Genomic DNA, 22731 nt, shown 5'->3' on the forward strand with positions numbered 1-22731 from the left:
CACTTGAAATGGATGGATTTCATTTTATATAAATTATACCTCAGTGCAGCTGGGCAAAAGTCATGTTATAAAATCTCTCATCCAGAATATTCTTTTACATTGCATGCTTAGAACTATTATCTGGTCAACACTTCTATATTTCCATTGAAAGGGTCTTCACAAGCTCACAGGCACATACAAAAAAATCCATTTTAAAACCACAGAATCATGTCATGCCTTTCATCAAGACAAATAGGTGCCCCTGTAGTTTCTTCAGAATCCTCAACCTATTTTCTTCAGTGACATTGTCCTGCCAACGATTCATCATATTTTGCTGTTTTAAGAACTTTCATAAAAAAAAAAAAAGAACTTTCATAGTGTGATACATTTTTAAGCATCAAAAGGGTTATGATAACCCATTTCTATATACACTCCAAACCCTTCCCCCTCATTATTATATTTCTTCCTCAATGAACTCAATAAACAAATGTCCCTCATAACTTTCAACTGCTTTTCTCCTGGAGAGTTTTATCCACTTGATTTACACTGCCTTGACAGAATGGTTAGCAAGACTGTCTTATCACTATGACGTGATAATGTCCCCATGCAGAATCTGAAGTCTTGCTGGAACTAAAGCTGACAGAAGCTATTGATATTTTTATACAGTTGTAGGTGAGACAACAGAGAGATGTCAACAGAAAGAGCTGACAGAGAGACAGGCTGGACTTGTTCATGCAACACAGATGAAGAGTCAAGAGTGTAGTCACTGGGACAACAAAAGCAAATAAATAAAAACAAGGAACTTAGCGGAAGTGTTATGAAAGCCAAGTAGAGAACTAACCTGAAAACGGAGGAATGCAAATAAGACCAGACCGAGAATCATAGAGCAATATCTACAAAAGTAGAAGAATGTGGGACTGAGAAGTCGATGAATCACTAGAATCTTCAGAATTATGAAAGTGGAGAAGATGTCCTCCTAGGAATTAAGCTTGGGACTGCGCACCTAGAAAAAGGTATTATTTGTGGATACTTTCCCCCCAGTCTCAGCCAACAATCACTAGTTTTCGTGGACTGTCGTTCCTACACGCTTGAACTCACATAGGTCATGCAGATCCAGGAAGCCTCTGGACCACAAAACAGGTGACAGGTTACAGAATGAGAGGAGGAGAGCCAGGACAGTCTCATGAATTCAATCCATCCAGTTGAAGCCCCATGCCATCCATGTCCAAACCACATCTTTCCTACTTACAATTTTTGCTTCTACGCTATGTTGTACCTATTGTTCTTGGTACCACCTTTTAAAAACCTTGTTACTGGTTCTCACCTGCTTCTCTCCTGATTTGATTCTATGGATGGTAGAACCTTGCATATCACTGGCCTCTTATTCAACTTAGTCCTTACCTTGTAGTGGCTGTGGAAATCACAAATTGACAAGATGCGTTGTTTGGAACACCTTTCTGACACCTACAGAGACTGCTTGGGAGAGGTATGTCTTTGTTGTTAAAAATCATTTATTTAACTATTTTATTTATTTGAGAGAGAGAGAGAGCACAAGTGGGGGTGTGGGAGGGGCAGAGAGCAAGGCAGCCTCCCCACTGGGCGGGGAGCCTGACGCGGGGCTTGATCCCAGGCCCCTGGGGTCATGACCTGAGCCAAAGAGAGATGCTGAACCAGCTGAACCACCTAGGCATCCCTCTTGCTAAAATGATTATAAATACAGGAATAGAGTTTTAATAGTACACCACAATCCAGATGAATACATTTTAGGCAACTGGGCTAAGAGCTCCTGTCAAATTGGATAAGAAGGTTGCCCCATAATGCACTTGAATAAGATGGACTTCTGAGTAAAATAGAAGAATACGAGTTAGGACTGGAAGAGAAGCTCTCATTCAAGAAGCTGTAGGAGCTCAGAAGCACTGGGAAGACTCAGAGAACCTTTGGGTTCTTTGCTCCCCCCACTCCATGATGTACACCAAAACTTAGTTTAAAAAATGCCATCATTCATCATTCATCTTCTTATTTTTGCTATATTACCATTTTTATGAGTTCTGGTCACCTTAATCCTATTATGGAATGCATTGGCTAGTAGGTTGTACCTGTTGGGAGAGACATTTCCCCGTAGTTAGTTACGGTCACTGTCAACCTGAAGTTCAGCAGGCCTGAGCATTGGGGCACATTCTATGGGTCTTTGCACAGGAACATGCCTATGAGGCCCATTTATCAAATTGTAGCACACCCACAAACGGCAGGCCCTGTGTCTAAGGAATGTGCTTTCTTATTAGATGAAAGGTACTATTTCTTGCCCTCCCCCACACCCAGAACACACTCAGTTTCCATAATAAAAGTTTGGTAAGGGCAACCGGGTGGCTCAGTGGTTTAGCGCCGCCTTCAGCCCAGGGTGCAATCCTGGAGACCTGGGACTGAGTCCCGCATCAGGCTCCCTGTGCGGAGCCTGCTTCTCCCTCTGTGTCTCTGCCTCTCTCTCTCTCTCTCTCATGAATAAATAAATAAATAATATCTTAAAAAAAAAAAGGTTTGGTAAGATGGTGTTTGGATAATACAGAAGGCATGAATGTAGTATAATACTTAGGCCATAGTCAATATACAAGACGTCCTGCCTCCTCTCTCTGAGGGATGTTTTTGTTGTCTTACTCATAAAAATGAAAAATAGATGCAGTGGATAGTGAACTGGCACAGATATTTAAAGGAATAATTTATTCCACCAAGGGACAAAAATACCCAGCCAGGAGGCCACACTATTGTTCCTGCCTCTTAATTCCAAAATAAAATGAGACCATCACATAGTAAATCTATTTGCAATTTAAACAAACAAACAAACAAACATGCATTGTAGCTCCAATACCACTATTAGTTCCACTTTGAAGGGAGAAGGTAGAGAGACCCATAGAGAGGAACATCCCAGCATTACAAGAGCAAAGAGAAACACTGGCAGTAGTCTAAAGTTGTTATTCTATTTTTGTCTAAAATAAATGCACCGGTAGGGCTCTCTGACTGAGCAGTGGTCTGAGCTGGAGCTGGGATTGCACTTGTAAAACCAGATGCTGCTGTCTTCCTCCCCTCTTCCATTTCTAGGAATTGTGTAGTAATGATGCCACAACACTCACAGGCAGTACTAGACAGTAGGGGGGTAGTTAGCTGAGTATCAGCCCTGCCTCACATGCCCCTGAGAACAACTGCAGAACAGAGGTCGTGATTACAGAGTAGAATTCAATGACAATTATTCCTGCTTATGTTATTAATTGGGAGCCCTCTACACATAACCCAGATGTGCCAAGGAGCCTGTGACTAATGTCACAGAGAGAGCCTTTCAGGATCTGCAATTTTTTCACACGTCATCCCCAGAAACTGTTAGTAACAGCAAAATCAAGTCATTTAGAACACATGGTCAGATTTTTCTCATTTCCCATCCTCTGTGCAGGGCATGCTGCAATGAATTACCTAGGGAGCACGGAAGAATAGTAAAACTATTAATCCGTACGTGCCTAGAGCGCTTTAACAGCTTACAAAACACATACATACACTTACCTCATTAGCCTTCACAACCATATGAGACAGATTACTAATATACCATTTTTACAAATAAGAGAGAGGGAGGTTTAGCAGGCACAAGTAACTTGCACTGGAGCTACAATGTATATTTTTTATTGCAAGGTCAGGGGACTATCTATGAGGAACTGAAAAACCACCAGCTAAAAAAAATAAAAATAAAAATAAAAACAAAAATTTAAATTTAAATTTAAAAAAGCCACCAGCTAGCTCACAATTGGGAAGCACCCATCTATCATCAGACACGCTTTCTGAGCATCACATTATCTTTGTGGAACACTAGCTATCCGTCCATTCCAGGCTCAGGAGCAGAGGGCACTCGGAGCATTTGATGTCTCCAAGAGCCACATTCCTTAGCACATGGTCCACAGACTGGTGCTGGTCTGCCGTTTGGAACTGGTCTGCAGTGTGATAAGTACCAAAACTGAGAGTAAGCGTTTGGAAAATTTTATGGCAATTGGACACAGTAATCTTGTGTCTGTTGAATTAAAAAAAAAAAAAAAAAACCTGAGACTTGACTTTCAAATGTCCTTTAAAAAAAAGTTTTATTTTTCTGCTCGTTTGTGCTTATTGTATTTTACAAAAAGGGTCAGTCCACCACTGACTGTGGAGGAGAAGGATCCCTCTCCAAATTTGGCATGAGAATCATCACTGCTTTAGGGAAGGCTCACTCTGCCCTGCCTAAGGGCAAGTCTGTGTCCAAATTCAGGAGGGTGGCCTTAGCAGTCTCTGTTCCAGACTCTGTTCCACCCTGTTTAATTGATTTAGCCTGGATCCTGTCTCAGCGGTCCCTTCTCATTGTTTTCTGAAGAAATCAGAGTTTGCATCCACTCAGTAACTTTAGTTTCCTTTTAGGTCTGTTGTCTCCAGCTGGAAACGATTCCAGCCTGATAGTCTTGCTATTTAAAGCCAGAATTCACTAGTAAATTCACTGCAGAACTTCGGCCTCCAGGATATGCCAAGTGAATGGGTGCTAATGGTCACTGCTGACTGTTAAAATATTTTATTTACTGGATACATAACATTCACCACCTGAATTTTTTAATAAAAAATGTTTTGTCTTTCAAAAAAAAAAAGAAAGAAAGAAAGAAATCTGAGTTTGTATAAGCACGTCCTGTAGGGCCTGTAATAAGAGTGGTTGTGTTAGTTTTCTAACACAAATTAGCACAAATGTAGTGCCTCAAAACAACACCCATTTATTATCTCTCCGTTTCTGGAGGTCAGCAGGCTGAGCACGACATAATGGTTCTCTGCTCAACATCTCACAAGGCTGATACCAAGGTGTTGGCAGAGATGTGGGCGCCTCTGGAGTGAGAGGCACTCTTCCAAGTTTATTCTGGTTGTTGGCAGGATTTAGTTTCTTGTAGGGCTGAAGACCTTGTTTCCTTGCTGGCTGTCAACAGAGGTCACAGTTGGCTCCCAGAAGCTGCCTTCAGGTGTTCCTCATGTGGCCTTCCTCTGCCGGCAGCTCACAACATGTTTGTTTGCTTCCTTCCAAGCCAGCAGCGGGTTCCAACATTTGACTTTCTTTTAAAGGGCTCATCTGATGAGGTCAGGCCCACCCAGGATAATCTCCCTTTGGATTAACTCAAAGTCAACTGATTAGTGACCTAATCTCTGGATTGCTATCCTGTCTCTTTCACTGTTCCCACCCATGCTACAGGGGAGAGAATCGTACAGGGCATTTATACCAGGAGTGAGAATGTGGGGTTCATTTTAGAATGCTGACAACCATAATAATCAATGCATGATAAAAAGACACAAGGAGGGGATTCCTGGGTGGCTCAGCGGTTTGGTGCCTGCCTTTCGCCCAGGGCGGGATCCTGGATTCCCAGCATTGAGTACTGCATTGGGCTCCCTGCATGGAGCCTGCTTCTCCCTCTGCCTGTGTCTCTGCCCCGTTCTCTCTCTCTTTCTCTATCTCTCTATCATGAATAAATACATTAAAAAAAAAAAAGACACAAGGAAAATGCATTGCTCTATGAATGTTCTCAGTACTCTCTTCAATTAGTTTCCCTGAAAATACTTTTAATGAGAATGGGTAAGATGGCATTTATGTGGAATTATGCTGATTCCATGCTTGCCTGTGCCCTGTTTCACAGCAGGAAGAATCATCAGTCCCGAGAAGCATTTTGATCTTCAAAAACCAAAATAACAGAAACCTTTAATGCCTTCATGCGGCAAATCCAGACCCCTCAATGTTTTCTGCTATGGCCCTGCCAGATTGCTGGGAGTATGCTCATTATAGCCGGTAGTTATGAGTCTCTGGGACTGCAAAAGGAACAGAGTCCCTGGTCTTAGGATGAGGTCAGGAAAAGTCAGGCTCTGAGACTAACAAAACCAATGCACGGCACAACCATGCATGACAGTGTCTGTAACTCAGCCTGAAGTGTCGTTCTTGAGAGTTTCCCTCTGGAGCTACGACACCAAAAACCAAACACGCGAAAAATGAATACAACATCAGCTGCAATCATGGAAATTGCAAGAGTTTTATCACAAGGTAATACCATGACCAGACACTTGGTTTTCCCCCCATCTTACGTATGTGTATATGTGTTTCAAGTATAGTTGACACATAGTGTTCCATTAGTTTCACGCATACAACATAATGACTTGACAGCTCTATGTGTTAAGCTGTGTCATCTATAATGACAACTTTGGAGGCTGATGAGAATGTTGAAGAAGCAATGATTGAAAATAGACATTTTCTTTCTGCTGGCTATTCTATTTAAAGACCACGAAGTCCCAAATCATTGCCCTAAAAAAAATCAATACCTGTGGTGATTACATCTGCAAGGGGAAGAAGTATCACCGGAGTTTTGATGACTGTTCAATACCATTCAATTTTGTTCATTAAGAATAGGAAGTAACATTTTTATGGTACTTCCAAGAAAAAAAAAAAAACTTCCATTATTTCATAGACAGAGTTTTATTTATTCTAACCTTAAAGTCCCAAAACAATCTTCTCGTTGTGATCTGTTTTTTCAAATAGATTAACCTAATTGGGGAGGGGAGAAAAAAAAAAAAGATGTTCTGGGCAATAATTAGAAACAAAAATTGTTAACTAAAATAAGTGAAAAGGGGGGGCACTTATTAAGGGGATAGCAAAGTAGAATTCTTAAAAGGGGATAGAACCATATCTCTTATACAAATAGAATAAACAAGTCAAAGATTTTATTTAACTGCCTCATTAAAGAGCAAAACAAGAGCTGTTAAAACTGGTTCAAAAGGGGATTCATGGGGCAGCCCCGATGGCCCAGCAGTTTGGCGCCGCCTTCAGCCCAGGGCATGATCCTGGAGACCGGGGATCGAGTCCCACGATGGGCTCCCTGTGTGGAGCCTGCTTCTCCTCTGCCTGTGTCTCTGCCCCCCCCCTCTCTGTGTGTGTGTGTGTGTGTGTGTGTGTGTGTGTGTGTGTGTCTCATGAATAAATAAATAAAATCTTTTTTTAAAAAATGAAGCAAATAGAAGAGATTAAAGATGCTTGAAAAAATAATAAATTAAAAATAAATTTAAAAAGAAGATTCAGAGTACCACATATTTAAAGTCATACAAAAAATGCTGACACAAATTTAGAAGTGTATGCAGTTACTCTTAGATGAATGGAATAAATGGAATTTTTGAAGTGAGCAACAAAATGCAGACTTCTTGTATTCTACCGAAGTCTTACCAATTTGTGAGACCCACACAGAAGGAAGGCAAATTATTTTACATTAATAGGCAGCTTTGCATGATTAAGTCAATGGGTTGGAGGTGAGGGGGGCTTCACAAAACCAAACTGTCTCCATTCTCTCGGTCTAGCTTTGCCAGTTCAGTGATCTCATCAATGTTAAAGGTTAGATTTTTCTGTTTATTGTTTGGTGTGAAAACTAGACTTAGAATTTCTCTTTAACTCCCTGACTTCATCCTATTGTAGCCCCAAATCAATGTATCTTTTCACCCAGCCTTTCCTTCCCAAAGACAGCCTTCCTGTTCCAGATTTGCTAACAGAAGGGGACACTGTGGGAACATCTTGATAATTGAGACATCGTTAGTCTAATTACTTATATCACACCCCTGCTTCACCTTCGCCCTCCCCTATTTCTTGGAGAAGCATCTGTTAAATGTCAGTAGTTAAGATGTGTCAGACAGAACCCAGAACTGCATGGCTTAGTTTGTTGGGAGGCAGCCAGAGAGGAGAAGAGGAAGAAAAATATTTCTTTCAAATTCTTTTTTCAGTTGTCGGTCCTGATTGTTTTACACAGAGAGGGAAGAGTCCAACAAAAACCTAAGGAGAGGATTTTTGCGTGCCTGTGTGAGTATGTGTGAGCATACTGTGAGTGTGTGCATGCAAAACAGAGAGAGAGAGAGGTTTGCTAATCAGCCAAGGGTAAGAGTATAGATATATGCGGGGAAAAAGCATGACATCATTGGCATGATTTATGTGCCAGTTAATGAGTTAAAGATTTAATGGCCCTTTAAATAGGGTGGAGAGAGGAATACATATAAAACTCAGCAATACCACTTATACCCTGATGGATCAGACATTAAAATCTAGCTACTGAACTAGAGGCCAGTCATCTGTATGCCTGACACTTTGGGGAGGATATCTATTGCTCTCTGGAGATGGTCAAAATTATATATACTATCAGTGAAATGCAAAGGTGATATAAAAGCAACAATTCTCTCCTGTCCAATGGGTGTTTCACAGTCTCTGTATGTGTGGAATAAGGGTACCACCAACAGTAAAACAGGGACTCTCTCCTCAGTCCCACAGAAGAATGGCTACTTCACGGAAACAACATTTCAGTATCTGTGGAGGTTTAAATCATTTGAGGAAGAAAAATATGTTTGTTCAAATATTACCACTTTATTTTGTGAATAAGGGTGTCCTCGACAATCACTAATATGTGTTTCAGTCCCATTAGATTCTCAGTTGGGCTGCCCCTAAAACCACACAATTCCATTTCAGACCTACTGTGTCAGAATATCCAGAGAAGTGGCCCATTTTAAAAATCCCACAGCTAAAAAAAAATAAAAAAAATAATAATAAAAATCCCACAGCTAATTTGCATCTATGCTAGTTTTCAAGAACCACTTTAAAGAAGATTCAGGTTGCCATACCTGTAAGATCAGTAGCCATAGCTAGCAAATGGACGGGCATGCTACATACATAGGATAAATGGATACATACATAGGGAAGAAAATAACTTTTGGAAAAATAGGTAATACTTAAAATAAAAATCATTAAAAAACTTTGATTGGATAGAAACAAAGACCAAGGAAAGGAATATAAGTAACTAAGTACACATTTTAACCCTCTGTCTGAGCCTTTCATAATGTTGACTGCCACTGACCCCTATTTCTGCTCACCAGACTGAGCACACAGGACTCTGTATCTCAGTGAGGTCAGGGGCTTTGCTGTGCTCTAATATCTTCATAGTTTAGAACAATCTGGAGCACAATGTGGACTTAACAATTGTTGAATGAATGAATTCTTGGAAGAAAGAATCATGTTCTCAGAGTCAGAAGTCATTTGGCGATGCAACTGCTTGGCGTATGTACAGCCCTTTGATTTTTATGTCTTGAAGTTTTTTGCTTTTCCTTTTGTTTTTCTGATGTGAGAACCTCACTATTTCAATCACTGATTATAGCACAAATACCTTTCCTGCATCACCTATACCTTTGCTTGTAGCCAGGGCCCCATATGAGCTGTTCTGGTCCACACACTCATTCCTCTGCCTCTTAAGTCCGGTATCCCCTTGTGCTCCCTAAGAGAAACTTTTCATCAGGCTGATGCTCTCTGCACCAAGATCTGAATTCTGTTTTCAGGGACCAATAACAATAAGAAAAAAGTAAACTAAACTGGTTAAATGCACCTTGTTCCTGTCACCCTCCACCAAGCATACCTCTTTAATATGTTTTTTCCCCATTAGAAAGAGGTTACTTTTGGCCATGAAATCACCCACTTCCCTTCTCCAACTATAACAGGCATTAACAAAAGCCGAGCTTTTGCTTACTTCTCTGGTTTCTATGATTTACTGTTTGGCTCAGGCTTTTGGTTGAAACTGCTCTGAATTATTAAAGGGAACAATGTGTCTTCCTCTCTCTAAACATTTTACAATGTTTAATAAAACAATTACTTATTCACTTAAAGCTATGTCTATGAACTATAGCTTTATCTCACTCTGAACAGCAAATTAAGTTGCTGGTGACTCAAAATGCAAAACCCAAATATTTTTTTAGGAGAAAATATAGGTCACGATTTTTTTTTCTTTTTTTTCTTTTTTTTTTTTTTTCTTCTAGCAGAGGTTAAGAAAAATCCTTTCTAGGGCATGACACCAAAAGTAAGGAAATTGTTGAACATTCTCCTGATAAGAAATTCTACATGGAATAAAATGGCTTAAGAAACTTAGGGTGCAACTGATAAAAATGAAAGTATATATCTTCAACATAATTTTAATAATATATATAATATACAGCTACTATTTTTTATTAATTGCAGAGTGATCTTTTAGCTTTGTATACATCATTTAATTTAATCCTCCCAATAACTCTGTACCCCTATCTTACAGATATAGGCACTAAAAAGCTCAGTGATCTTGCTCAAAGTCCCAGAGCTAGGAACTGAAGTTTGCACTAAGTTTTCATTGATTCCAAAGTCTATGTACATAACAATTATAATACTGATTTGTAAGATTATTACTATATATATATATGTAAAAATTAATACAGATAAATGATGACCAAAAAAGAATGTCCCATAGGAAACTGGATGAAGGGACACCTGGATGGCTCAGCAGTTCAGCCCCTGCCTTCAGCCCAGGGTGTGATCCTGGAGTCCGGGGATTGAGTCCCACATCGGACTCCCTGCGTGGAGCCTGCTTCTCCCTCTGCCTGTATCTCTGCCTCTCTCTCTCTCTCTCTCTCTCTCTGTGTGTCTCATGAATAAATAAAAATAAAATTTAGAAAAAAGGAAACTGGATGAAATAATAATATTGTCTCATTTTGAAAACTAAGTAATAAGATTAATCAGCTTAAGTATTTTTTTAACCAATACAGTTCTTCATAGTAATTGGAAATGATTTTATTTATATCGTCTGACTTTAAACATCAAATGTAACATAGTTTTGAGTAAAAACACGTTACAAAATAAAACTACTCTGGGGTGCCTGAGTGGCTCAGTTGGTTGAACATGCCACTCTTGATTCCAGCTCAGGTGATGATCTCAGTGTTATGAGTTCGAGTGTCAGCAGAGCATCGAGCCCCGAGTTGAGCTCTGCACTCAGCAGGGAGTCTGCTTCAAATTCTTTCTGCCCCTCTACCTCTGCCCCTCCACCACTAAAATAAATAAATAAATCTCAGAAAACCTATCTATCATCTATCTATCTATCTATCTATCATCTATCTATCTATCTATCTATCTAAAAAAATACATAGGCTCATAAATTTCAACAAATATTAGTCTGGTTGCTAAAATTTAATAAAGAGATAGATATGTGGGTACATAGGCAATGGCTTTGTCATTTTCATGGAATATTAATTTTTGGTATCTCATAAGCCAGTCCTAAGTCAGTTACTAAATACCAACTGCTACTACATCAACTAAAGCTGTTTTAAACTGCCATTGGTTTCTGCTGTGTAGCTACAGAAGAGTTGAGAATGGCAGAAGGCTCCATGGAATGAAAAAGTGAAACAAGAACTTTTTCAGATCTGCCCGATTTGTCAGGCTCCTTTGCCCTGCATCTACCATCAGTGCTTTGGAAATGGTGACAAGAAAGAAATTATTTAACAGAAAGAAAGAAGGACAGAACCAAATTCCCTTTTAGTGTTGGATGCCTAATTACTACTTTTCCCCTTTTTTCATGTACTGGGTGTTTTCTTTTCTTTTTTTTTTTTTTCATTTATTTTATAGAAAGTAAATGGGAGCAGGTGTTAATGTGGAGTAATGTGCAGAAACAAAGCCAAAACCATGGCTCTGGCTTTGCCTTTATTACAATTGTTTTTATTTTAATTTGCTCGCCTGCCAAGTGTTACTTGGGAAGAGCATCATTCCTCAAATAGAACTATAAAAGTCACTAGTTCTGCAGAATCCGAAGCAGTTAGGTGCTCTATAAAACAACTGTCTTTAATTCATTAGTTTCAGTTTGAAAATTTTGATGCTCAATTCTATTGATTACAATTAACATAAATAGTATCCTTAGCTACTTTGATGGCAAACGGGACACACTAGTCCTATAAGGTCTGTATTTATAAATTGAAGTGATGAAGGGTCATAGCTTGAAATGACCTAAAATCCTCATGCTAATGCATAAGTTTATATTAAGATTGTTTTCACAACTAAATAGAAGCAAACTGAGATGCTAATCTTACACCGAAAAATATATTTTTAGCTTATCTGATATCTTTCTAACAGCCTAGTTATGATACTACATGATACCTGCAATCTACTTCCCCTTTTGATGCCAGCATTTGATGTTCTGATCTTTCATTTATACTGACATTTAAAAACCCTCAGTTAAACAGTCGAATACCATCTTTTATTTCATACTTGCTCTAAAATTTTATGATTCTGTGGTTTTCTTGCAAAATGGTTCTATAACTACATATGGTCCTTTGCTCAGTGAAAAGGAGGAGATAAAACTTGCAAAGTAATTTTTATCTCCCGTGAGTGCCTACATGGTACATGCTTGTCTATGATGTCTCCAGTTGCAAGATAAATGAGCAGCTATTATAGGTGTTGTATGACTTACTTAACCAGAAACATCGCCTCCATGGTGAAAAACCATCATCATTAAACCAGTATATGTTGGCTTTTAAATTTTCAATATGTTGTGGTTTCCTTTCCTTCTCTAAATAAGTATTCATGTTTGCATCTAATTAGTAATTGTTTTAGATTGTTTGGCTGCTATAACAAAATTACCATAGACTGGTGGCTTAAAAACATTTCTCACAGTTCTGGAAGCTGGGATGTCCAAGATCAAGGTGTAGGCAGGTTCTGTGTTTGGTGAGATCCTCCTCCTCATTCATACTCCCATTCAGGAAGGGATTTTCCCTTTACCTCTACCCTCTACCCTCAGGTCTTAATCACCTCCCAAGGGCCCCACCTCCACATACCTTCACAACACAAGTTCAGATTTATGAAATTGGAGGGAGTGCAAACATCTAGTCCATACAATATTCAAATGTTTCACACCCCATAAAACCTGGATCCTTCCTGCGCACAGTGATCACCTTCCTTTCTACTATTATGTTTGTGAGAGCCCGTGAAACAGAGTACAAGTTCACAACACGACAAAACTGAAGACACAAATCTTTTCCACTGCATTGATAGGTATGAAAAATACAATTTGTACGCAACAGCCACTAAAACATTAGAAATCATACAAGACTTCCTGACTCAATTCTGCCTCTTGTTTGTCCACTTGAATGATTATTCCAGAAAGTTAATTAGACATTTCCTTATTCCCTGACGGTTTGGTTGTTATGTTGTCCAAATGCTGTTTCCCACCTTATACAACTGAAATCTGTGTTTCAGCTGGTGAGACAGTTTCTGGACAAAAGTAAAGCAAGATGGAAGGGGAAGGTGTACAGTGTATTTTGAGGGCCCATCAAGAACATCATGAACAGCCCTCACATTGGAAAATTTCAGATACCATACTTGGTACTCGATTTGTTGACCAGGGAATCGAAACCTGGAGGATCCAGAGATCCATTGTATGCAAGACTGCATGAGACTCTATGTAAAATAGTGGCTATGTATTAGTGTGGGTTATTCCCCAATTGAGATGACTGAGATCCAAAACGTTCATGAGCTTCTTATGTGAAGGAAAAAAAACAGTGAGAGAGGGCAAGCTATCAAACATAGTTATAGGAGGTACAGTGCAAGGCCAAACAGTTTTGGTTGGGATCCTGGCTCTAACACTTACCAACTGAGTAATCTGAAAAGGTCACTCAACGTCTTGCAATTTTGTCATTTGTAAAACAGCAACACTAATAGTATCTACCTCGTAGGGCTTTGGGGGAGGATTGAGTGAACAAAATATATAAAGCTCTTAGAGTAATGGCTGGTGTATGGTAAATGCTATGTATTTGTTAGCTATGATGGTGATGATGGTGATGATGGTGGTGATGGTGATGATGGTGGTGACTCCTTTATCCCAACTATAAACTAAAATAGGGATTTGACTTTTTTTTTTTTTTTTTTATGATAGTCACAGAGAGAGAGAGAGAGAGGCAGAGACACAGGCAGAGGGAGAAGCAGGCTCCATGCACTGGGAGCCCGATGTGGGATTCGATCCCGGGTCTCCAGGATCGCGCCCTAGGCCGAAGGCAGGCGCCAAACCGCTGCGCCACCTAGGGATCCCGGGATTTGACTTTTTGAAGAAAGAGTACAGATAAGGCATTTTGGTCCTGAAAAAAAAAAATTGTGTCTGGAAAAAAACTATAATTATTAGGTAAGGGGCTAGAAAGTTAAAACAAACCACACATGGATACTATAAAATATTAAGGTTAAAAAAAAAAAAAGAATTTCAACTGAAATAAATTCAAAAAAGAACATCCTCTAAGATTTATGTGTAGCCAAGAGAAGAAGAAAAAGCAGAAAATAGTGTTTAATTCTCTGAACATTTCTTTATGTGGCTTCTGTGAAACAAGCAAGAAACCAGCAAAAGATCATCAGCTAGTTTTAAGACAATAAGCTACAAACTAATGTAGTAGAAACGAGGGGGATATGAAATAATTTCACGGACATTAAAAATACAACTGAAAAGAAGACTATTGATCTTCCACAGCAGTGATATGCCAGACAAACTTGAAAACGTTCCCCAAGGGGATCCCTGGGTGGCGCAGCAGTTTGGTGCCTGCCTTTGGCCCAGGGCGCGATCCTGGAGACCCGGGATCGAATCCCACATCGGGCTCCCAGTGCATGGAGCCTGCTTCTCCCTCTGCCTGTGTCTCTGCCTCTCTCTCTCTCTCTCTCTGTGACTATCATAAATAAATAAAAGTTAAAAAAAAAAAAAACCTTCCCCATAGGGCAGAAGGAAAAGTAAGACAAGAAAACAGTGAAGAATACAACAGATAGAAGAATAATGAAGTTATAAACTCATAGTCATTCCTGAATGAACAATGGAATAATTGGACCCGAAACCATAAGAAACAAGATGAACATTTCATTAGCTAACAATCAGACAATTAGAAACCCATGAGTGTGAAGATGATCCTCATACTGGAGACGTCAGTAAAAACACACACACAACTCTCTTCCTTGTACTTACAATAGCAAAAGAGAGATTTCTATAGGTGTTCGGATTAAAAACAAAAACTACTAAAAACAAATGTTAAAAATAGAAAAGCTGGTTATGTTCAAAGAACACAATCTGTCCGTGCTTAGAGTGTCTTCTGCAATATATGATGTCAGAAAGCCACATAGCAAATTCAGTTGCAATTTGAAGGTGGTAAAAATGTATATCTGGAAGCCCAGAAAAGTTAACAAAAAAATGTATTTTTTAAAAAAGAGGAAGAGAGAAAGAATTCAGGAAGGAACAGGGCAGCAGGTTGGCCATGCCAGATTTATCCCATTTTCATTACCATTAATCTGCATACTGGTTAATGTGCCTACAGAGTCACTGAAAATTGGCTGTAGGTTTTATTTGAGCTGCAATTTGGCATTATCGATACCTCTTCTCCCCACCCATCCCCTAATAATGTCATATGATGAAAATCAAAATATACCCTTTTTAAAGGGTTCTTGGTACGTTGACAAAGACTGAGCGTACACCTTCCCTCCAAAAAAAGAAGCCTCATCAAATTTGAAAAAACAGAAATTATGATGTCATGAGCTTTGATAACTAGATAATAAAACTAGAAATTAATACAGGATTTGAACCAAAATAACAACAAAAGCACCTAGAAACTAAGATACAGTAGTCCTCCCGCAGAGTGGGCATTTCCGGGGGTCTTGGAATGTATTCCCCTAGCAGGTAAGGGGGTACTACTACCCTATTGCTAAGTAACTCTTGCAATATTTCAAAGATTCAAATACAAACTGATGATAAAATCTGCATGAGGAGAAAAAGATTCCAAACTGTCTCATTCTCAAGAGAAATGTTTCTGGCCAGCCATCAGCCTCAGCATATCCTCTCTCCTCAGGGGTCGGAGGGCTCTGGCTGGGGTGCCTTCCTTCTGTTTATGGCAGGCCAGTGATTGATTACACATCTTCATGACCTAATCAATGTGTGCTCTGAATGTGGAATGGATCCAGCAGCCAGTGGAAGAAGTGGAAAAACATGGCTATAATTATTTGGGATATGATAAGACTTAGGTAAAGGTTGTGTTTCAAATCTATAGGAATCCTATTTGGCTCTGCAAAGGGATGCCTTTTCTTCCTTTAAATTTTCAGCAGAAAGCCTAAAACTGAAAAAAAAAAAAAAAAACATTGTTTGCAGAAAGATCAGCAGCCAAGTTACCAGCTTTTCTCAGATGCATCCCCAATAAAATAAGAAAATGGTCTCATTAGCAGAAAACAGTTTCATTTTTTCATTTCCATCCTTCCCTTTCAAAATGGGATGATTCCGGGCATTACTGAAAGCCAAGAAAAGCAGCACTCTGAAAGGACATGGCCAAATGTCCATGCTGCTGGGGAATAAAGTCAGGACACTGTTTGGTTGTGTTTTTCCCAAGAACTAAAGAGTAGAAAACTATGTTTGGTTGCTTTTTCCCAGGAACACTCAAGGCCAGTTGTAATGGAAGCTCAGCACTCAGCCTTGGAATGAAGACTGTTTTAATAACTGCAAGAGATGGTTGTCAAGAGAAAGGATTTGGGACATCAATCCTAGGTCCATAATGACCTTTCCTCAATCCTCAGCAAACAGATCCGATCTATTAAAAAAACAAACAAACATCCTGAGAGGAGGAAAAACAGAATGTGAAGCAGCAGCATATGGTGATTCCTACTCTACTTCCCTAGAAAGAAAGGAGGAAAGGTTGGGGGAGAGGACAACGTATAGAAAGCCAGAATTGGATTTTCGAGAAGAGAATTTGTTGCAGGCACTAAGCTTTAAGTAATTCGGATGTTTTAGTTCTAAAGGTTGACATTTCCCATAAGAACAAAGATGATCAGCTGGCTAGAGAGATCTCACAGGCAGGTGACTGACTGGTGGGTCTCCCGGGTGTCCCTCCCCTGATGTACATTAAATTCTCCGTGCTTGTTCCCTAACTCACTGTAATGTAGTAGTTTGAGTATATGCCGGTTTCCATTAGACTCAGAGGGAGGCTACCTGCCTGTTGGTTGTGCAGTGCCTGGTGACAATAACTGCTTGTTGAAATGACATGGTTATATAGATGAGAATTAATGGTCATACATATAGTCAAACTTCCACCTGACAGCAGGCATCCCCTGAGAGCTGCTAATTCAATCTGTAAAGTAGCCTCAGTGACAAAGAGCTCATTCCTTGTGAAGGCAATTCAGGTAATCTAAATCATTGGATGGTTTAATTGGGTAATTTAGATTGATAGAATACATTAAAGAAAAATCTCTTTTCTTCTATGGATTTTACCTTAATATACCCCCCCCCCTTTTAAATCTAACCCCTACAGGGGATCTCTGGGTGGCTCAGCGGTTTAGGGCCCACCTTCGGCCCAGAGTGTCATCCTAGATCCCAGGATAGGGTCCCAATCGGGCTCCCTGCATGGAGCCTGCTTCTCCTTCTGCCTGTGTCTCTGCATCTCTCTCTCTCTCTCTCTCTCTCTCTCTCTCTCTGTGTCTCTCATGAATAAATAAATAAAATCTTTAAAAAAAAATCTAACCCCTACTAGCATCTATCCCCTTTGTCAGTATTAGCATAAGTGATTTATAGATGCAGAAATTGAGGTTCACATAAACTAAAAACTTGCCCAAAGTCACAATACCAGGGGTGAAAGTTATTCTGGAACTTGAACTCAGTTCTCCTTGTTTCTGTCAACTATGAGTTTAACCACTCTGCCATACTGAAAATAACTACAATTCCTTAAAATGGATCTTTTAAAAAAGTAGCTGCTATAGCACTTGCCATCTCAAAATACTCTCTTCCATATACCATTTAACTGTCAGTATCTCTCTCAGAACGTAGAACAAAAATAAACACTGTGTTTCAGGTTGTTATCTGGCTAGCAGAGAAGGCAGTGAGAACATGACCAAACTGGATTTGGGCCCAATAGTTCCATTTCAGTAAAATAAAATTGTGCTTGTGTTCCCATACTTATATCTGTCTTGTCATAAACAAAATTCCGGATTTTTTAAAATATGAATTGTTTCAAAGAAAGGTCTTCTCAATCCAGTTATCAAATGTACTGTTTTAACTAAAATGCAAGATCATTTATCTTTGTTAAATTTCATTATTTTGCATTAGGCCTGCCACACTCATTTTAAAAGTTAGTTCTGACATCTATCATATTAGCTAGCCTCCAAACTTTATGTCATCTGCACATTTGATAGCCATATTTTCTACATTTAGTCATGTCATTGCTAAAATATTAACAGGACAAGATAAATCACAGGGTTTAGCAATATTACATTAAGAATGCCCCTGAATATAAAAGAACCAAACAATTCTGGAGAAATTTTTCAATAGTTGGCAGGACAATAATCCAGACTGTATTTTACCATATTATTAACCAGGAAAGAAGAATAACCTTTGTTTAAATGTCATGTGGAAATCATTATACCCCACAGGTCAACCCTATTAAAACAGGCTAATGTGTTCTGACATATGCTTAGTTAGTGAATCCACATTGGCTCTTGGTAATCACATAATCTTTTCTAAAGTCTCAGAAAGCATATGTCCTGGATATATGCCCTAAATAATATGTCCTGGAATTTTAGAGGGAGGAAATATCTGTGTGCTTGGAAGGGTATTGTTTTTGGAAAAGGAAAATACAGATCTTTCAGTGAAAGATTTGGTGAAAACAAAAGATGATACTACTTGCAGTAGCGTGTTTTTGGACGTGACACGAACTCTCTCCCATTCTTCTCAATTTTCATGCCTTGGTCATTTCATTAATTTCACAAGTATATGAGCCTATATCTTGACTATTCTGAAACTCTCTTATTATATTACATAATATCATAATATTATGTACAATGTTACCGTGTTTTGAAACCAAAAGACAGGCTGTGTATTGACTCATCTTAGAAACTGGGTAATATTGCCAAAGCGATTTACCATTTGGAAGACATGTTGTCACTTCAAATCTTCTGATGACTGATTATACCGGCTTGAATATTCTTCAGAAAGAAAAACTCATCATCTCCTCGCACTTACTTCAATCAAAAATCTATATGTCCGGGATCCCTGGGTGGCTCAGCAGTTTAGAGCCTGCCTTCGGCCCAGGGCGTGATGCTGGAGACCTGGGATCGAGTCCCGCGTCGGGCTCTTGGCATGGAGCCTGCTTCTCCCTCTGCCTGTGTCTCTCATGAGTACATGAACAAAATCTTAAAAAACAAAAACAAAAAAATCTACATGTCCTCTTACAGTAAAGACCTCCGAAAAGTTTCCTGGCCAAAAGTTTGGATTTTATACAAAATTTTACTTTACCATGTGAACCTTAGTTGCAGTATTCCCAGATCTGTATAAGCCCGCATTTTCTCTTTTATGATTTCATTGATTTGGATCACATATTTTCTAGTTATTTTGATCTATCTTTGTTTTACTTCCCATGAAATAGAAATTGGTCTTCTCTAAAGCCTCCCTGGATCCTCTCGAGGTTGATTACACATTTCTTAGGTGTGCTGAGCAGGGATTCTTGAAGTTTTCGCCCAGTGGGGATGCACTGATGACTTGGTCATTTGGGTCTCCCCGCCCCCGCCCCACCCCCCCACCCCTGCAGTGGGGACAGAACTCTCACTGCAGTTCCATCAGTTTCCACATGATGGTGGCCTTGTCTCCGCAAACCGGACTTGAAGTCCCTTTGTGTGCTGGAAGTGTATTGGCCTCAATTTCCAGCTTCTGTAATAAAGCAGCTGTCAGCTTGCCAGAGCCCCTGTCGAGGGGCTGAGGTTTTCACCTTGGGTGCCACAAGCTGTGGCTGAGACACTGGGCGGGGGGTTGGGGGGTGGGGGTGGGTGGGTGGGGGTTGTATGATGCATTACAGGAGAGCGGTGGAAATACCGGCACACTTTCCAGTGCTGCTTCTTTACACAACTGTATTTTGGATTTGATTTTGATTTTTCTGTAGAATGTTTTTCTACCTTAATTCAAATTTTGAGGTTGGAGAATGAAAACGCAGAGTGAAAACAATGCTGCAGTCTAAATTAGACATGCAGTAAGAGTGAAATACAAGATTTCAAAGATGTAATATGAAAAAAAGGTAAAAGTATTTATGCTCATTTAATATGAAAATCATCATAATTTGGCTTACATTGGGTTAAATAAGGCATATTACTGCAAACTCACCAGTTGTGGCTCTTTAAAACATGGCTACTGGAACATAGTAAGAGCTAATAATAATAACTAGGCTAACTAACACTTTTTAAGCACCTAGTAGATGTCACAAATGGTGCTATCTCTCATAGATAATTTCCCAGGAACTCTTTGAGAGATAATATTATTGTCACTGTTTTGCTTATAGGGAAACAGATTTGTCGAGGTTAAGTTCAAAGTCACAGAAGAATTGATTAAAGAAGCTGTGATATTCATCCAAGTTGTCTAGTGGCACTAGTCTCCAGTCCACTGAGGACAGTACAAAGAAAATTAGCTTTTACTTTTTATAAAAAGTGAAACATCTTAATCATCCAAAATGAAGCCTCACCAAGGCTCAGAACAAATGCCTCCTTACTTTATGAAATAATTGAGTTGACCTCACAAAAAAAAAAAATGAAAAAGAGGACTCATTATCGTTGTTGGCATATATTTGTCAGGAACAAGTTACTTGCAAAGCACATGAGTCCCGGGAACAAATACCACTTGACTCTATATATGTATGAACCTTGTAACTTTAATCAAAAGATGAAGGTGTTGTATCAACAAAATTTCCCCATTTGTTCACCTTTTCCTTTTTGTGCTTATTAATTTTCTGCTTCAAGTAGGGGAAGTGACACGGTACATGCTTGTCCAGGAACCCTGGCAAGAAGAGTAAACACATTTAGCTCTGGATCCCTGTAGGTGACCGCCAGATAAGAGTGGAACACTTTTCAAAAGACTGGGATAGAAACAATACAAAGATTGAAATCCCTGAGCAAAAATGCCTCTCTGAGATTTGAGGCTCACGTGGGCACATCAGCGAAAGGGCACTGGGTATTCCAGGGACAAGCCATTATATCCCGCCTACTCGTCTAATCCTGACTTGTGAACTGGGACAAGACAAAGCAAATGCACGGGAGGCAAGCATTCCCTGAGAAAATGATACTTGTTGTTTTGAACATTTGAACATTGCATTAAATCTGTAGATTGCTTTCAGTAGTATGGACATTTCAACAATATTTGTTGTCCCAATCCATTGGCATGAATTATCCTTCCATTTGTTTGTGTCATCTTCATTTTTTTAGTCAGTTTTTCATCGATGAATGTAGTTTTCAGAGCACAGGTCTCTCACTTTCTTGGCTAAGATTATTCATAGGCACATTATTTTTTGGTGTAATTGTAAATGGGATTATTTTCTTAATTCCTTTTCTTTCTGCTTCATTATTAGTGTATAGAAATGCGATGGACTTCTGTATATTGATATTGTATCCTGTGACTTTCCTTAATTCATTTATCAGTTTTGGTCATTTATCACTGTTTTGGTCGTGTCTTTTGGGTTTTCTATATATAGTATCATATCATCTGCAAATAGTGAAAGTTTTACTTCTTACTTACCCATTTGGATGCCTTTTGTTTCTTTTTGTTGTCTAATTGCAGTGGTTAGGATTTTCAGTACTATGTTGAATGAAAATGGTGAGAGTGGACATCCTTGTTTTGCTCCTGACCTTAGGAGAAAAGCTCTCAGTTTTTCACCATTGAGTAGGATATTCTGGCTTTCATATATGATTTTATTATGTTGAGGTAGGTTCCTTCTGACCCTACTTTGTTGAGGGTTTTTATCATGCATGGATGTTGTACTTTGTCAAATCTATTGAAATTACCATATGCTTGTTATTCTTTCTTTTGTTGATGCAGTGTATCACATTGATTGATTTGATCATATTGAGTCACACTTGCATCCCAGGACAAATCCCACTTGATCACGGTGAATTATTTCTTTAATGTTCTGTTCCATTTGCTATGGAGTCAATAGTTTGCTAATATTTTGTTGAGGATTTTTGTGTCTGTGTTCATTCAAGATATTGACCTATATTCTCTCTCTGTGTCTCTTTTTTGTTGTTGTTGTTTCTTTATCTGGTCTTGGTATCTGGATAATTCTGGCCTCATAGAATATCTTTGGAAGTTTCCTTGATATATATATATATATATATATATATATATATATATATATATATATATGAATAGTTTGAGAAGTATAGGTATGAGTTCTCCTTTCTTTTTTTAAGTTTATTTATTTATTTGTTTGTTGTTTGTTTATTTAAGCAATCTCCACAAGCAACATGGGGTTCAAACCCATGACACTATGACCAAGAGTCATATACTCTTCTCATGGAGCCAGCCAGGTGTCCCTATGTTAATTCTTCTTTAAATGTTTGGTAGAAATAACCTGTGAAGCTATCTGGCCCTGGACTTTTGTTTGTTGGGAGATTTTGGTTACTGATTCAGTCTCCTTGATGGTAAAGTCCATTCAAATTTTCTATTTCTTCCTGAATCAGTTTTGGGAGTTTATATGTTTCTAGAAATCTATCCATTCCTTCTATGTTGTCCAAGTTATTGGCATATAATGTTTCATAATATTTTCTTATAATCCTTTGTGGTGTTGCTTATTTCTTCTCTTTCATTTCTGATTTTTTTTTTTTAGTTCTTTTTTTTTTTATTTGATGAGTTTGGCTAAAAGTTTATAAATTTTGTTGATTCTTTCAAAGAACAAGCTCCTGGTTTTACTGATCTATTGGTTTTTTAGCTTCTATATCATTTATTTCTGCCCTAATCTTAATTATTTCTTTCCTTCTACTGACTTTAGGTTTTGTTTATTGTTTTTTTTCTAGCTCTTTTAGGTGTAAGGTTATATTGTTTATTTGAAATGTGTCTTGCTTCTTGAGGTAGGCCTGTATTGCTATAAATTTCCTCCTTGGAACAACTTTTTGTT

At 38.8% G+C, this 22731-nt stretch overlaps 1 long non-coding RNA gene across 1 annotated transcript; it reads left to right on the top strand.

The window, feature by feature from the left end:
- Positions 1-651: 651 nt before the first annotated feature.
- Positions 652-17264, top strand: LOC144284902 (uncharacterized). The gene is made up of 3 exons (XR_013353312.1): positions 652-992; positions 1388-1465; positions 16248-17264. It is a non-coding gene; the product is annotated as an uncharacterized LOC144284902 (long non-coding RNA).
- Positions 17265-22731: the final 5467 nt, after the last annotated feature.

The sequence above is a fragment of the Canis aureus genome, chromosome 15 (genome assembly GCF_053574225.1).
Source record: "Canis aureus isolate CA01 chromosome 15, VMU_Caureus_v.1.0, whole genome shotgun sequence".
Classification (NCBI taxonomy): domain Eukaryota; kingdom Metazoa; phylum Chordata; class Mammalia; order Carnivora; family Canidae; genus Canis; species Canis aureus.